The sequence below is a fragment of the Camellia sinensis genome, chromosome 10, assembly GCF_055761805.1.
Source record: "Camellia sinensis isolate YWXY chromosome 10, ASM5576180v1, whole genome shotgun sequence".
In the NCBI taxonomy this organism is placed as follows: domain Eukaryota; kingdom Viridiplantae; phylum Streptophyta; class Magnoliopsida; order Ericales; family Theaceae; genus Camellia; species Camellia sinensis.
The window spans coordinates 102,730,467-102,746,980 of record NC_138970.1 but is presented as its reverse complement, the minus strand read 5'-3'; the positions used below and the strand labels follow the sequence as shown (position 1 = coordinate 102,746,980).

The window sequence follows — 16,514 nt, the reverse complement described above, 5'->3', positions numbered from 1 at the left end:
CCATATTGGCCATCCACCAGTTCTGGCACCTTTTCAGTATGTTGCTTTGAGGTATGAAGGGTAAGTACTCGAAGTCAATTAAATCTTGGATGAATTTGGAAGTTGCTTTTTCCAATCTAGATTTTTGAATCTTTAAATCCCTGCTGGTAAGGCTTAAATTAGTCTGACTGCAAAGAGGAATAAGGACCCTTTGTGAGAGTCCAAATTGCCTAGCAAATTGGGCAGGACAATAGGGCTCAGAGATGCACTTGTAAGCTCTGGGGTTCATAGTCCCAACTAATAGTTCCCTGGGAATCAGAATAGAGGCCCACATGTTTTTGTGTTGGGGTGTAGAACAAGACCTATCACTCAAAAAGGTCCTCAACCAGGATGGGCCAATATTAGTAGTTTCGAAGGAACGGAAGCTGTGAAAAGAAGGGGAAGTTGGGAGTTGGTGGAAGAAAGAAAAGTAAAAAATAAAGTTGGAAGGATATATTGAAACATTGGCTAACTTCATTCCATGAGTGGTAGGGTTTGGCTCCAAAAACCTTAGGCATTGGGACTGTAAATCGGTGAAGTATGCAAAAAGCCAAAGTTGAAGTATCCAAAATAGGCCTCCCTGATTGGCATCTAAGGGTTTTTCACAAAAAAGGAAACAAGCTCTATAAACATGACCTAGAACGTATGGAACTAATGCCACATTTCTTTATAAAACAAGGGCTTTGGCAAGAGGGGCAAACTCAGGCATGATCATCTGAGAAGAGGTGCAGAAGAGAAATTTGCAAAGCCAATACAATATAAAAGAGAAAAATTCCCAACCTTAACAAAGTCACTGTAGGATGAGTTCAGAGAGGGGAGAGAAAAAGGGGTTTTGAGGTCAGGATAGTCTGGACTAATGGGGGTACCAGTAGGGGATAATCTTAACAGATGGCAGATGTCAAGGACAGTAGAAGCCATTATCCCACGTCTAAATTGGAAGAAATTGAAAGCAGAATTCCAAAAACAAAGGGTAACAAGTATTAAAAAAGGGTCCTTGAAATGGTGAACTTGGATAATTGAAGGGCGCCGAAGAGGCAAAGCTCCTAAAGATCCAGTGTCCTATCAGGGACGACCCGATCATACCATTCCTCCCACTCTAGTCTCACTGTGGGCCAGCAGCGATGGGGTCGACTCATTCTCCATCTTTCTCAATCAAGACCACCTTCATAAAGGAGACAATGCTTTTCCAGACGTAAATACAGAGCTGGAAGCTCAATGGGAATCTCCTTAAAAATGGGCCCAAGCACGTATTCTTGTTGCTCATGGCGACGGGGAATGAAGATGCGTCCGTCGATGACACTTTGCTCACCAGCCTTATATTTCTCACACTCTTCATCAATGATCCTTTTTAAGGCTACGAATGGACTCGTATGCTCCACAACCGGTATTTTCAAGGAATAAGAAGCCATTGATAGAAGTGTTTTTTTTTATTTTTTTTTATTTTTATTTTTTTTTCAGAAGACGAAGTTGAGAAAGAGAGTAAAGAGAAAGAGAAAGCCAATGAAGATGAAGGGTTTGTGTGTTAGGCGACCAAGTGAATTGGAAGCACAAAATAAAAGGGTCTTTAAACCTTTTTGTCTGAAAAACACCCAGTCCTTTTAAGTGGGCAGAATTCATAAAAAAAAGGGTACTAAAGGTACGGGTGCGAAAAGTTCCTTTCAATGTTGATAGTTATGGAGGGAAACGAATCTAAAATACTAATATTGGCTTCAAAATAAAATGTTTGGCTTCAAAGCCAAGCTTCGGTGCCAAAATCAAGTGACAAATAGCTTCGAAAGCAAGAAGTTGACTTCGAAGTACATTTCACACCTAAGAGTGCAAGAATGCTCAGGTATTTGTTTACTTCAAAAGGATTAAAGACCTGCTTTTAGGTTTCTTGATGAGAGTAAAATATTTCGAAGCAAAGTTTGAAATACCTTATGGTTAGAATTTGTTTGTTCTAGGTTTCAAACCAATAGTTGGTTTAGTAGTATACAAAAGAAATCGCTTTTTTAGAATAAAACAGTGCAATCCTTAAAAGAGGGTGTAAACAGTGCAATCACTTTTTTACCATATTTTAGAAAGTGTAGACTGTTTGTTTAAAGCAAAAATAGTTAATTTGAAACTGCTTGATTGTATTAACCATATGTTGAGGAATTGGATATGATCAAATTAAGTTTTGATGGGCAAAATTGTTGAATTCGAAGCTCTGATTCCGAAAAGAGACCTAAGGCAAAGGTCGTCAATTACACTCTATATTTTGGAAAAAAATTGGGTTTCCAGTATTTCATTGGATATGATCGAATCAAGCTTCGAAGGACAAAATTTTTGAATTTGAAGCCCTGATTCTGTTTGTTTTTTGACAAATAGAATAAAATCAGACCATGCCAAATAAAGAGAAGTCATCTTAATTTTATTAAGACAAAAGCAATTACATCCGAAGCCTTTCTTGGCTACATATTCAAGTTCATAAAAATAGGGAATAGAGTAAATGACAATGTCATGGAATTTGTTCCAATTGTGGTCAATGAACTTTTGTTAATTTTTAATTCTATCTTCTCCAGGCTAGGCTGTTGAAGTTGATATGCTCTTATTTGATAAAAAAGTTTTTTGGCCTTTATTTCAAACTCTATTTTTTTCAACCCTTGTTCTATCTCATCCATATCCAAGTCATCCCAGTATGCAGAGTCTTTATTCTTAAAATCATTATATTCGTCGATAAGGTTCTCTGCTTCATACTGGGTATGAACTCGACGGGCTGAGATTTGGTCCAAAGATCGAGTGTGGCCGCAGAAATTTGATGCCAATGAAGAAGCAGTGGGAGTTGGTCTAAAAACATCTGGAGCTCTGCTGGGGCGATGGGGTTAAGGATATAACCCCGGGTTATAACATCACAAGCCCATCGGAAGTTCTTAAAAGGAACATCACCCTCGAGAACATTGAAGGGCAAGTGAGAAAAGGCCGCAAGCAGAAGTTGGGCTTGATATCATTCAAATATAGTAGGAAGAGATGGAGGGCTGTAGCAGGGGAGAAACTGGTCCTCAAAAATAGTAAGTCTCAGTTCTTCCATCCAGTGAGGGTTTTGCAGAAGAGGAGGTGCGGGAGCTTCCATCTCGAAAGAAAGAGGGAACTGGGATTTACTGACGCAGTCAAGCCAGTCAGAAGAGCAAAGTTTTGCCTTCCGGGCTAAGAACGACAGGCTGTACCTTTGTGCCTTTTCTGGACAACGAGTGGCTTGTACTATCTTCGTAGGCATGAAGGATGTGCACCATGCTACAAGTAAATTGTCTTCCAAATGGTGTTGGCGGTTGATCGGTACATATGGGTAAACCACGGAGCTCCGAGCAAAGGGAGGGAAAGTTAGAGGATCAACAAATTCAACAAAGTGATGATTGATTCGCTTTCTTAACTTGGACTCCTCAGATTCTAGCTAGATTCTCTAGCCAGAAGCCTCAGAAAAAGAAGAAGCTGGAGCCTTATCCCACGGAAAAGGCTGTGGGTCAGAAGAAGAGCTTCCAATATCCATGTTTACAAAATTTTGGTTTAAAGAATTGTGGACAACAGGTTCGTAATCCAAAGGTTGATAGTTTGCAAAAGCTTCCATGACTTGAATACAAGAAGGTGGATAAAGGTGACTAATTAAAGCATGGAGGTTCTTTCGAAAACGAACAACATTATCAAACAACTCTTCATATGCTTGATTAAGGTAAGAAAATGTTTGCTTGGCCATGAAAACTGTACCAGTCTTTTTGAATACTGAGATAGTGGGAATGTTCAAAGGATAGAAGATAATTTAATGGAAATGTTTCATTGATAAATGACGGTTGCATTTCTGAAAAAATGCAAAGCCCATGCACGTTCTAAGACGTGGATAAAATGCCTTGATCCACTAATATCACCAAGTATTGGGTATATTAGTGCGAGGGGTAATGTTGACTACATATTTTGTACAGGCCAATCACAGTTCAACATGTGGCAGGATGAGGGCAATACGGGAAGACAATTAAAATCTTCAATCGTAATCACACACGTGATAGTTAGTATTGGTTATTGTGGATCTGCATACCACTGGATCAACAAAGAGATGCAAGATGACGTGGTCTTAACGATTACTCATATATTTAAATTCAAAATCAGGAGGGAAGCCTAGCTGCAGACATGGCGTAGTGGAGCTAACTGTGAGAAAACTTGATCAACGATCATTAAGGGATGATTCGACGGTTAGAAGCTCATTTCAACAGTTATCATTGAGAAGTATAAATAGCAGAGAAGGCCCCAAAAAGAACCCCCCGAACTCAGATCCAGAAACCAGTTTTATCTACTTTATTTTCCTTCCAGTTTTTACATTTCTTGTTCTTTACATTTTTGTACTTCAAATTCCTGCACTGTACTTCATTCATAGGAGTAGTTTCAAGTAGCTTGTTGCTGTAAACCTCTACGAGGCTGAATTACTTAATGAAATGTTACAATTGTTCTTCATTTAATTGTTGTTTACTAAATTCTCCTAAACAAAGTCACCAGTAAAAGTCCTCTTCGTTGAGACTGAAAGAACTGAAACACAATCATTTAATAATTGGTTGGCAATTAATCTTCTATAATGACTGAATGATCCTTACTGGCACGCTTAAAATTAAAATATTAACTTTCGAAAGCCAAAAAAACTAACAAAAGGGTATTATGATTTTGTATTACATAATTAAAGAATATGAAATAATATGATAAATGATAATTTGTGAGGAAATATAATTATATTTTTCGTAAAATATATATTGAAATTATAAATATTTTCACATTTTATTTTTGTTATTGAGACCCATTAATAAGACTATTTTTCATTTATTAGCATTAGGTGGTGTGGAGAGTAAAAATACAAGGTCAGGCCCAGTCAGTGTTACTCAAGTAAAATGATGCGTCGGGCCGTAATATGTCAAACAGTGGTGAGTAGATCATTAATTGAGGTGCATTAATGTCAATTCTAATAAATTGGTAGTCTAAAAAAAATTAAAATAAAAGTCAATCTGTCATATTAAAAAAAAATATTTGATAATTTAAAATTTTGTGATTCAAATAATTTAAATTTGTTAAAACGATATTGTTTTATATTTATTTACATTCAAACGATATCGTTTTAAGTGATTTAAACCATTTAAATCAAAAAATTTTAAATTACTTAACATTATTGCATATTAAAATGGAACCTACCATCTCATTAATCTAACTTTAAAACTGTGGTCCCAACCTTGTTCTATCTCAAAAGCAAAGACATCCTTCTAGAAGGATATACTCAAAAAAATACTAAGGACGTTAGATGTGTATTAATCCAATGATGAAGAACACAGAAGGTGGGCTATGTCTTAGACTGGCATTGACAGGGGAAAGCACCGTCTGATCATTTTTCCAGCCGACGGGCAGTGTGCAATTCAGCTTGGTTACTATGCCCTGACATCATCTTGCCCATTCCATGAGCAGAGATCTAAGAATTTGGGCGGCCGAGAATCCGGGCTCAGAGAGAATTTGGATCCTCGGCCGCCCTTTTGGGCGGCAGTCCCCAGCAGCCCCCCCAAAACGACGTCGTTTTGGGGGTTTTTCCATTATTATTATTTTTTTTTTTCGCAGATTGCAGAACCAGAGCAGAGCAGAGGGGAGGGAAGGAGAGCTCGCCGGAGGGGAGGGGAGGGGAGGGGAGCTCGCCGGATTTTGGGGTCCGGATTCGCCGTCGCAGGTCGTCGAGCTCGCCGTCGAGCTCGCCAACTGTCCGATCGTCGCCCGATCTGCCGTCGCCTCCGCGTCCGGCCCGCCTCCGCCTCCTCCTCCTCCTCCCCCGGTGATTTAGGCCCCCTCCAGTCCGGTGCTCCCTCTTCTTCTCCCTTCCTCTCTCTCTCCTTCCCCTCCCCTCCCCCCCTCTCTCTCCCTCCCCTCCCCTCCCTCTGGTTCGGTCTTCCAACGAGGAAGAAGAAAGAAAAAAAAAAAAAAAAATTCAAAATAACCCCCAAAACGACGTCGTTTTGGGGGGCTGCTGGCACGACCGCCGGAAAAGACGGCCGAGAATCCGGGCTCAGAGATCTAATGGCCTACGATGAAGACAATTTGGCCACTAGCATAAGTGACCTCTGACATGAGGACCTTTTGTTTAGAAAAGGAATGAACCCATCACGATGAGAACCAATCAGCTATAAAAGGGTAGTCAGGTTAAGCAAGACGGACATACTCCTAGGTAACTAAAAAAGACTTTCATATATTCATTTCCTATTTTGTATGATGCCTGGTCAATATTTAACTTGGGCCAAGTTTGGGAAAACTAAATAAGTACATTTTTTTTTTTTTAGACTAAAAAGTTGAGGTTGAAAATATGAATGTTTGGGTTAACTTTTTGACTTTTTATGAAAAAATGTGTAATAAAAAATTGTAAAAATTGATTTGTAGGAGAAAATTAGAATTGAGAGTTGTGCAGAAGTAATTGTTGACTTTTGATAAATAGTGATAACTTTTTAACTTTTTGAGTAACTTTTTGACTTTTTAATTTTTTGACTTTTTGGAGTGTTCCCAAACTTGGCCTTGATTATTGGAGGGTTGTCCTGATCTACCGTCAGAGGTGATTGTTGACTTTGATTTTTTTATTTTATTTTATTTTATTTATTTTACGAAATGAAAGAGTGAACGCATCATCTTACTTTTTTATTTTTTTATTTTTTTATATGAAGATAATTTCACCATTCATAATTATAAATCCAAAAACTTAAATGTGTCACTTTTTTAATTCACAATATAAATTCTGATCTTCAAGCAAGGAGTTATTCTGCCCATCTTAAAAATAAAATAAAAAAGCAAGGAATTATTCTCAGCATATTAATCTATTTCCTTATTGTTTATTGGAGAAACTTCCCTTCAGAGATAATTTTGAAAAATAATTAAAATTATATGTGATAAATTTTATAAATATTAATAATTAAAAATATAAATGTTATCATGAATTAATAATAGGGAAGATGTCTTGAGTTTCACTTTGAGGAGTCAAACTAAATGATAAGATTTTCTTACAGGATATATAGATGTGAGCTTTAATTCTTCCGAATTATTAACTTAACAACTAACCACCAATATTTACGGGTCAAGAAATTGAAAAATGTTTTTGAAACAACCTTTGATTGATAAATTTCCCTTGTCTATAAGTGTAGTTTACAAAAATTGAAAAAAATTAATTTAATGAGCTATCTTTCTTTTATATCCTGTTCTCTACAACTGAAGCAACTCTACACATAAAAATAAAATAAAATTAATTTTAGTCAGCTGCAGATAAAGAACAACCAAAAAGCAACAAAAATGGTGACCCCAAACCCAAAGGCAGCACACAACAAATCCAAGGTCCCTTCATTCCTCAACTTTCTCTCTCTTCCTCTCCAAATACTCTCTGTATCTCCGCCTCCCTTCCTCTTCCCTCTTTTTTATTTTCCTTTTCCCTTCCAAAGCGTTGTGTAGAATTACCAAACTATCCTTCCGCGTCAACAGCATTCCATCCATGTCCTCGACAAGCAAACTCACCTCCCTCAATTGCATCATCCCAGCCCCCTCCTCCGATCCACCACCGCACGACACCACTATCCCGCACTGCACCAACTCCGACGTGGGTCCCCTCCGGTTCCCGCCGGTGAGGATTGAAGCGAACTGCACCTGAACCCTGCCGGTCAGCCAGTGGCGCTCCACCGATACGGCCTTCTGGCTTGAGAGGTTCGCCGCCCTCCGGCCGACCGGGTCAATTAGAACCCAGCTCAGACTTATCTCCTCCTCCAGTTCTGTAGAGGCTTCGTCGCTGTCGGTGTGGCATACGGTCGTGGGGATGACGTCTTTGGTGTCCAAGAGGTCGATTCTGAAAGGAGAGCACCGAAACCACCCGGTCAAGGTCTCGGTCTCCTGGACTTTGGTGAATATGAGCTTGTTCTTGTAGTAGATGTCGACGGCGGAAATTAGGACCGGCGGAGGAGAAGATGCGGCGGCGGTGGTGGTGGGGAGGAGGAAAGGGAAGGAGAGGGAGAAGAAAGAACGGGGGCCGCCGGGGAAGGTCAAGATGAGGTGGCGGAGGTGGGGAGTGGCGGTGGAGGGCCAGGTGGAGTGGCAAATAGTGGACCAGATGTGGTCTTGTTGGGAGGAGTAGTGGACTTGGAAAGAGGCGCAGCTTGCGGAGGCGAGGGTGGGGTCATCGAGGCGACTGAGGATGTGAGCCTCCACAATGTCTCGATGGACGTTGGAGAATGTGGTAGTGGTGGTGGCGGTGGAGGACATTTGATGTGTTATGTCAGGATCTTTCTTCCCCGAATGTGGCTGAGATATAGATGCGTTTTTTGACTAGCGGCAGTGATAGGCAGCTCAAAACCGAGCGGCTCGAAATGGCTCGAATTAAAAAACGGCCTCCTTTTTGAGATGAAGGTGAAGCAGAAGCAGAAGTAGAAGCAGGGGAGGAAGGAGGAGGATGAGGAGGAGGGGAGGAGGAGGAGGAGGAGGAGGAGGAAGGAGGAAGGAGGAAGGAGGAGGGACTGGAGGGGGAGGAGGAAGAGGGACTGGAGGGGGCCCAACATTTGGGGCTGGAAGCGGGGGCCGGGGGGCAGAGGCGAGGCAGAGCCGGCGATCGCTGGTGCTGCGACGATCGGCGGCAGCGAGGCGACGGCGGTGGCGGTGGCGGTGGCAAGGCGAGCAGCGACGATCCTCTCTCCCTCTTTCTCCTCTGTTCTTCCTCCTCTCTTCTCTTCCTCTTTCTCCTCTGCTTCTTCCTCCTCTCTTCTCTCCCTCTTTCGAGCCAATTTGAGCCATTGGATTCGAGCTACGGCTCATTTCCGTTTTGACTAGTGTGTTCGAAAGATTTGTGCTTTGCCTAGGTTATGTATATAAAGATTTGTGCTTTGCCTAGGTTATGTATATAAAGATTTGTGCGCTGGGAAGTGTGATCCATGTGTTTCACCAATGCCCTGCACTTTTTATCCGATAACCGTGTTTTTATATTATTATGTTTGTTTTTAATAAAATAAAAGATAAAAATATTTTAAAAAATATATCATTTATTTTTTTAAATAAATACAATAAACTAAAAAAAATCATAATTATTGATTATAAGAATTATGTGCATGTAATACTTTACAAAATAAATTATTTAAATTATCAAAATTAATAGTGAATCAAGTCCCAAAAAAAAAAAAAAAAAAACACTCTCGTTCATATTATCCCAAGTTTAACTCTAAAACAACTTTTATATTCAACAGCTACAAGTTTTCTTATTTATTTATTTTTGTTTATTATGTATTAAAATTAATATTTTATAGATGGATCGGGTGGGCTAGGATGAGCTAGAATTTATCATTTTAAGCCATACCCCAAAATTAAATGGGTTCAAAAACTCATCTCGGCCCTATTTTGTGGAAGAAAAATATTTTTCTCAAGCTTTGAAAATATTAGGTTGGGATGGACAGGTTGGGCAAGCCACCAAGTTGATGGCCACTTCTACATATATATACACGTGATTATTCTAACATTGCTAGTCAATGGAAGTGTGGTGATCAATTTTAAACTCTTAAGGCTATGTCGTTTGGACATTGAATTAGATGAGATTATCATTCTTAAGACTTTTAATTTTAGAATTATGAATTATTTTGGATTGTGTATCTTGCCTCATGTCTAAATTGACTTTGGATTGCGAAAAAAATTAATAGAATTCTCTCAATTTTGTAATTTAATTAATTACTCCAAACATCCATTTAGTCTTTCATTTTGTATCCCATCATCTTGAGATTCAATAGTCCCTTGATATACGAATGGCCTATTATTCTAACCTTAATTTTCTTTACAAAATATTGAATTATATCATTTGTTAGATTATTAATTCAATTATTATATCATGTCCATCCAAATAAATATGTCTTAAGAATTAAATGCTACATATAAAAAAAAAAAAGGCCAAAATACAGTTTTACAATACTAAATTAATTTTGTTAAGGGTGTAATGGTAATTAAAATGAATGAAGAGCGTGCAGTCAACATAATATTGTAAGCATTTTTTAAAACATTTCTAGGTATGTATCGTTTTCTTCTATAAAATACGTTAGGCAACTACATTTCTAAAAGTATACACGGTGGAAATCAAGTCAAACTTGCAGTACTACATATGTATCATCTTAGTAAATTTCAATCTTAGAGAAAATGTTTGAATTGAGGCCATAAATATTTTTGTAAACATGACCAAATCAAACTAAAGTTTCATGTTCTACTCAAATGAGACTGATTATATGATTATATATATATATACATATATATTTTTTTCTAGTTTTATATATTTTTTAGTTTATTATGTAATTAAGGTCTCGTTTGACAATTACATGTTTTAATCAAAAAATTAAAAAGTCACTCTAAGTTGTCATATCTCTCTATTTTTATGTATATCTTTTCTTAAAAAATTAGAATATTATTAAAGTAACTTTTTTTTTTTTTTCTAAACAAGGCCTACGTAATATAAAAATAAAAATTTATATTTTATAAATGAAAGGTCGAGTTGGAGAAAAATTCCTCATCCAAGGCCACCTTGAAAAATAAAGGGTAAATTACATTTTGCACTCTTAAAGGTCGGTCATTTTTTCACTTTATCATTTTTAAAATTATTTTTTTTTATCCATCTTGTTTTACGTTTTTTTCAATTTAATCTTAAGACTAATTTTTGTTCAACATTAAATAGAAAACGCCCCATTAGGAGCCATGTAGCATAAAAGGTCTGCGAGTTATATATAATAAAATATTTTTAGGTCGTGTGACTGTTAATGTGTCATTTTCTATCTAATATTAAAAATAAATTAATTTTTAAAGTAAATTAGAAAAAATTTAAAATATAATGGGGAAAAGTGAAAAAAAAAACAAAAAACTTCAAAAGCCACAGTGAGAAAATGGCAAAATTTCAAAGGAGCAAAGCGTAATCTACCAAAAATAAAGAAGCTCAAATTCTCAACTCGCCTCAAGTTACAGTATACTAACCAAAATTTTTATTCAATTGGGCTAGCCATTGTTGACCCAACTTTTTTTTGAAAAAATTACTCATAAGTCTTGTTTGAAATATGTGTACACCATTTAATCCAAAAACTTTTTGAGTATATTCAAAAGTTCTACTTTTCCTCTTTCTTTCTTTCTTTCTCTCTCTCTCTCTCTGCTTTTTGCCTCATTCTTTACGTTTTTCTCTATTTTTTTTCTGCATTTTCCTTTCATTTTCTTTGCCATGGACGACGACCGGTGATAACACATTTCTTATTCTCTTTCTCTTTCTAACATATAGTCATTGGTGACCGATGACCACCATTGACTAGAATTCACCGGCAACCACCAACCATCGACATCAACTCGTGACTTCATCCTCACCGACGGCGAATAAGATAAGTAGATCTACTCAAATCTGATGAGTAAATCTACATGAGATCCGACTAGATTTAAACCAAAAGTAGTTGTCGGGGTACAATATTCTTTCTATATCTATTATTTCCTTCGATTTCTCATTTTTTCTACCTTTTCTCTGTTACACAAGTCTACTTTTCTGTTTTAATGGAGAAAATTTTCAAATTCTGAATAAGTTGTTTTCAAGTATTAGTTACTGGCGGTGAAAACTACAAAATTTTACAGTCTCGATTTTTTTGGTGCTGGAATGAATCATGGTTTAAAACTGTAAAATTTTGCAGTTTTATAACATTCTTTAGAACTGTAAAATTTTGCAGTTTCATAACATATTTTTCAGTTTGATTAATAAGGATAAATACTTAATAAATTTTTGCTCTAAAACTGTAACATTTTACAGTTTTAAAACTTGTTTTTCAGTTTGATCAATATTGGAGATTATTTGCTTAAACCCTATAAAAATTAAAAAATAACATATATTTTTCCCATTGTTGCTGTTTTTTGTCGTTACATTTTTTTTTCTTTTAGTTTATCAATATTTAGCACATTTTGCTATGTTTTTTCACTCTAATTTCTCCATTTATTTTTTTTTCCGGCAGTATTCTGGATATTCCGGTAAGTCTCCAATGATGTTCTTAATGTCCAGCGAACGTTCTGGACATTTTGGTGACTTTCATTGGCGTTCAAAACAGTCCGGTGAACTTTTGGAAAATTCCCGACGATACTCTGGCGACTTTCTAGCGATACTCCGGCGACTTCCTGGTGAGGTTGAACATTCCAGCGAGTCTCCGGTGACCGTCTGACGGAAGTCCGACGTAGTGGGATGTAACAACATCTATAAAAAAAAAATATAAAAAAAATAGGATTTTTTGGTAACAATTAAAAATATATAGAACTAATTGGTACAAATATTTTGTTTTGGGATTAGATGAGTTTTGAACTTTGTATATGAGACTTATTGGTAAGTTTCCCCCATTTATTTTAGCATATTTTCTTATATATTAGACATAAATATTAAATAGGTAAGCTTCACATGTATTTGTTAGGGGAATTTAATTATAAATTCGTACTTCATATAGTTTTGTATAAAATCTTTTACTTCTATAAGTTATGTATTTTTATTGTGGATACATTTATTCCTATATTACTATGTAATTAATTGATGATAACAATACCATATATTGGAACCCCAATGCTACCATGGATTGATATTGTATCTATATGGTTGGAGATTTGAATTTTGAAATTGACATTATTTCAGGTGATTAGACCTTCATGAGGCTAATTTTAGGGGAACAAAATCTACTACCAATCTAATAAGATTCATTATATGTTTGATCAAACCAATTTTGGGCGCCCAACGTAAATGTGTGTTTAGATTATGTATGGGTGTTACATGGTTGATACGTAACGTCAACTAAGGTAGGTTCATAACAATAATTCCAATGTCACATCCGTTTGGACACATTGCAGATGTCAAGAGTCTAACTCATCTACTGTTTGAATGTGACATACAAACGTAACATTTCAGGTCTCGTATCGACAACTTAATTTCAATTCCAATGTGACATCAAAATGGACGAGGCCAATTGGTTAACGAATCAATGTAGCACTCGGATAGTACACCAAATTTTGGTTCCATACCAAGGGACCCAATATAAATTTGTGCACGCACTGAATATGAGTGTGACATGGTCGTGACGTGATGTTGACTAAGGTTAGTTCATAAAAATGAAACCAATGTAAACGTATTGCCACAATGTTTAAGCCACACCTTGGGACCATTTAGCATTAATGGCCAAACATTGTAACGTTCGTATCGATGAGTAGTTATTTACAATGTGAATGTGACATCTACACGATGACCTAGTAGTGGGATGCGACGACCAAACATTTTAACGTTCAATGTAAATGTGACATCCATACATACTTGGCCAATTGGACAACAGAACAATGTAAACTCGGATTGTTGTCCAATTTTGGGTTCCATACGAATTAGCCCAACATTTTAACGGTCAAGGCCAATTGGACTACCGAGGCCAACAATTTTATGGTGTTATCTAATTGGGAAATGTGAGTGTTACAAAATAATCCAATAATTATACGAATTAGCCTAACATTTTAACGGGGCAAGGCCAATTGGCCAGTTGGACTAGATGTTTACAATGTAAACGTGGCACCTATACAGGCGAGGCCAAGCCATTCATGAAACAATGTAACACTCAGATCGTCGACCAATTATTGGTTCCATATGAATTATGCCAAAGAAAAATATATGCTAGCCTCATAGACTAGTATGACATGGTCATTACGTAATATCAACTAAAGTGGGTTCATAACAATGTACCCAATGTAAATGTGTGGACACACTGTGGAAGCCAAACATTGGCCTTATATCCAACCTACTATAATGTTAGTGTAAAATGTGTGACACCTCAAATTCTATTCTAAAGGTTGAAGTCTAGAAAACGCCACTGATAGTCCTTTGGTCAATAACTAAGTAAGATCCTAAGAAAGATCGGAGGAGTCAATATAGCCTCCCTACAAAGTCCAATCTTCTTAGATAGCAAAGCTACTTTTTTGACAGATCTTAACAAGGTATTAACACAATATCTACATAAGTTGATGGAATGATAAGGGTAGGTTCACAAAAGATTTATATATAAGCAAAATAATAATTACAAAGTTATAACTTAGTGACAAACAAGAAGTTCCATCAATACAAAATACGATTACAGATGGACGTAAAAGAAAAATAATCTTCTAACTTCTTTAAAATAACCAAAAGTCTTCAAAGATTTCCCATTTGCTGTTGTCCATGTAGGTTTCTTCGACACTTGGCATAAAACATCATGAACTTGGAATGCCTAGTAAACTCATACACACCCCACTCATTTTTTCCAAACCAATACACAATCACATTTACAATAAGCAATGAAGTAGGATAATCAAATAAACAAGCAAAGGGTTACAAGCTAGGAGTTTTTTTTTGGGTGAATACAAGTTTGGTGTTAGTAATCTAGAAATCCCCCGAAGAGATTTCATCCTCCCAATTGCAAGAATTTGACTCGAATTATTTAGTATGCCCTATCTTTTGCTGCTTTACAGATCTTATCTCAGATGCCTACAATGGTTACATGCCATGTAGCGCCAACCGAGGACCTCAAAAGAGGTGGTAAAATAAGAGTCGACACCCATAACCACCTCTAACCTTATCACACCAATACTGCGTAGAGTCCGAATACAACCGATTTATTAAAGGGTTTCAAAATTACCACTTGTCCAAGACTTAACCTTCAATTAGAAAATACATCTCATTTAACCATTACTTGAAATTTGCCATCATTATTGTTCAAGTGATTGAAACCCAATAGCCACTTTTATTAAGTTTTCCGTTGATTTAAGTGTTTTAAGTCAAGGTTAGAACAAGTTGTGAAAGGACCATTTCAACACAAGTATAGGCATTCCAAGACATACATGTATGGAGATACAACCAAGAACATGCATAGATGACATACTTAAGCTTAAACAAACAACAAGAGACACAACCAAGCAACTAGGAGTATGAAACTATTCAAATTTGCAAATTTCCATATTTGATTCACTTTAAAGATTACTATCAAAATGGCATTTTTAGATTTTTTCCAAACTCGGCCTCTTTAGGGTTTGTAGAGAATTTTGTCTAGTTTTCAAATTCAATTTATGGAAGTGGGATACCTTTTTCTAGATGTTTAGTTATTAATGAAATACTCTAGCTTTGTCTAGATTCGTCGATTGTTACCAAATCGATTTTTCTCTCAAACCACTTATGAATTTTCAATAAAACCAATTTTTATTGAAAGATAACACTCAAAGGAAGGTTTTGATGTAAAATTAAGCTCAAGGGAATTTTTCTTCATTTTTCTAGAATTTTTGAAATTGGGTTGAAAATACCGGTCATTTGTGCACAAAACTTGAAATAGAAAGAATTGCAAGAAAATGAGACAACCATGGGTAATTTTGCACTACTTTTTATGATGAAAACATGCTAAATAACATACTAATAACTTATATTTTTAGTTTGAAAGTGTGCCTTTGAAAATAAAGTAAGATATAGGTAGAATTAAGTGCCTTCGTTTAGACAAGGAGAGAATACAAGCAAAAAAGAAATCAAAGCTCTACTTTTTTTATTCAAACACAAGAACACCATACATACACATCTGAAAATAATATTCTAAGCATCTAATATCATGTATTTGGAAGAGAAAAGACAAGAATAGATTGTGCTGTGGCTTACTTGTTTGCCTCGAAGTGTTGTTTGTGCAAGATTGCTCAGTTTCTTTCTCATTCTCTCAAAGCTCACACTTTCTCTTCCCTTTCTCTCATTTTTGCCAAAAATATATAGTGAGTGTATGTGTTTGATGTACAAAAAGTGTTGAGAGAGGTGGTGTATTTATAGGAAAATTGTGGTGAATTGCCTAAAGTGCCATTGGTTCCAATGGAATGAAAAAGTTTTAGATTTGGTTAGAATGTAATGGGATGTAGGATGATTAGGAGGTCTTATTAAGTGTTAGAATATGATTTAGATACAGATTATTCCATATAGAACTAGATTGAAAGCCTAGTACAAGGCAAACTCCTTGAATCTTGGTACTTTGGTAAAAAAATCTTTATAGATTCAAGCTTGATATTTCAAAAATACACTATATATACACAAGCTAGGGTGGCTGGCCATGTGAGGGGATATTTGTGTGATTTTTCAAATTATTTTTGTGTACAAATTAACATATACAATGTAGATATTTTCTGTACAAAAAGATTTAATAAGAAAAGGTATAGCTATGCATATATATATATATATATATATAAGTACTTGAATTGGGGTTAATGTGAAATTCTAATAAAGCATGAGGACTTGAGCTTAAAATATGAATTAGAATACTTACTTTAAGTGTAGAATTAATTAAATTAGGGTTAGGAAAAATAATTTGGTTGGTGCTACTTCGCTTGAATTAAAAAGCGAACAATCGAACAAAACGATGAAAACTGGAAGTTAGGGTTATGAGAGATTAATTCATAAGTAGGGAGTAAAATAATCAATATTAGAGTGTTAGAAATGATTACTA

The 16,514-nt window shown here is 36.2% G+C and overlaps 1 pseudogene; it reads right to left on the bottom strand.

The window, feature by feature from the left end:
* Positions 1-7,049: 7,049 nt before the first annotated feature.
* LOC145801694 (putative F-box protein At2g36090 pseudogene) lies at positions 7,050-8,392 on the bottom strand (annotated as a pseudogene).
* Between the last annotated feature and the right edge of the window lie 8,122 nt (positions 8,393-16,514).